Source organism: Podarcis cretensis, assembly GCF_951804945.1.
Source record: "Podarcis cretensis genome assembly, chromosome: 6".
Taxonomy (NCBI): Eukaryota; Metazoa; Chordata; class Lepidosauria; order Squamata; family Lacertidae; genus Podarcis; species Podarcis cretensis.
The window spans coordinates 99,580,793-99,582,976 of NC_137175.1; positions in this window are offsets into that span (position 1 = coordinate 99,580,793).

Here is a 2,184-nt window from a genome sequence, read left to right on the forward strand (position 1 = left end):
TGTTAGAATTTAATCAAGCCTCCCAAACGCCTGGATCCAGTAACGGGTTAAATATAAGCCAGACTAGCTGCCTCATGAGCAGGTGTCCTGAGTTGCACCCAACATTGGGGTGGGGTGTGTCACATGTGCATGACATTACACACATGACGCCCGTCCCAACCCCGCCAGACCCACCCAACTTGCCATCCACTGGGGGCACCCCGCTTTCGGCTCCCATTGGAGCCTGGCTCCAGCCAAGGCAGCTTCCTCAGAGTGGAGAGTCGGTGGCAGAGAGCCGCCACCCCTCTCCTCAACTGGGCTGCACCGCGTGCAGCTCCACCGCAACGGAGAGAGGCTCCCGGCTGTGGCAGTTTCATCCCCGAGTCAAGCCTGACTCAAAGGGTGGAGAGGGGATGTGGTACACAAGGGACTGAGCACACAGAGTGTGATGTTGACCCTTGAGTGTCCCGCCTGGTTGCCTAGCACTCACCTGGCAGCAGGGTGGAGGGATGGGGCCCTGTGGTGGCAGGGGGCAGCCCCTTCAGTACTGGGGGTGCTGAGCCCCTTGCTCCAAAATATTGAGGGGGCTGAAGCTTCCACCACTCTATACTCGTGCCCCTGCTCATGAGGAAATTGCCTGGGAGAGAACAAAGGGAAAGGTGATGGGCTGTTAAGAAAGCAAAAGATGCCAGATGCCAAATGGGTGGGTCTCCTCCTCCAGCTCTGAACAAAAGCCATTGTTAGTGTTCTAGAGTTGGCTTTGATGTGACCTGGAGGAGGGAAAGGTTGCAGACTGGTAAAGGCAGCGAGCTGGAGAGAGGGTTAGAGCACAGTGGTTGTATAAATCCAGGGCTATAGCTATGGGAGTGTTGCAGGAACCTTCCTCCCCCCGCAATCATTCAGTTTGTACAAACACGACACATACACGACGTTTCTGTTAAAAATTCATAGTAAATCAACCATACATCGGATTTACTTTTATTTTACTCCATGAAGGAAGGACTATCAAAGGGGTATGGTTTGATACAGGACGGCCATAATCCCTTAACTGTACCAGCACATACACAGGAGCCCTACCCAGTTGGCATGACAACCTTGATGGTCCCAGACAGAAGACCATCAAGGTCACAAAGGACTTGCATAGGGGAGTGGATTCAACATGGACTGGAACAAAGGACAATGATCAGATCTTCCCTCTGGGGGCAGGAAACTGCCTGCTCCCCTTTGTCCCCTGGAAATGACTCATGGGGAGGGGGAAAGGAGGAACCAGCCAGGTGACAAGATACTCAGGTTACCTCCACAACTCCTCCCTCAACCCCTCCTTTTTGTGATGTGTCAATGATGTAGTCATGATGTAGTTCTAGGGGTGTAGTTTGGGGGATTAGTAACTAATAAAAGTTGGGGTCTTCTTTTGTTCTGGGCTTCCATTTTGTTTCACCTGGTGGCAGGTGGGAGTCCTGTCACCACAGTCTTCAATAAGGACCAAGCCTACTGGCTGCTGTTTTGCTCTGCTATTCCTGGCTGGTGTCCTTGTTTTCTTGTCCAAGGGAGCCCTCGGATTTCTCCGTTAACAGTTAAAACAAGACCCCTTTGGGGTGTTCACTGGGGGAGGAAGAGGGGTGTGGGGGGAGCGCACCGCCCCCGGCAGCGTGATCCCGGTGGGGTGCCTTTGCAGCTGCCCCCCCTGCCCACGCTGGGTGCCACGCCCCTACAGGCCATGCCCCCAGGATGCGTGCCAGCCCTGCCCTCGCCTTCTCTCCACCCCCCTGCCCCCGGTGCCGGAGCATGAAGCTCTGCCACTGGGGGTGTTGATGCTGTGAACCCCTCCACTGCAGGCTCAAGTTGCATGTATGTAAATAAATAAACCATATATCATAAAAACACCACAGTCTCCAGTGTGCCTCATTTCCAAAAGGAAACAAACCCAGAGTGAGTGCTTGAAACAGAAACAGTGTGACCACCTTCGTTAGTGCCAAAGCGAATTGGCTTTCTCTAGAGTTTCGTACAACTCTGCCCTCGGTTAGGCCTTGAACAAAGGATGCACATGCAAATGAAGTGAAATGAACATGCAAATGAAATAAAAACATGCTTGCGCGCCGCCCAGTCTCGCAGCGGCTCCGCGCTTTTGCTCTAGGCTGAAGTGCCGCTTCCATCCGCTTGGGGCGCTCGCTCTCTCCGTGGCTCGGCTGCTGCCCGTCACCTCCC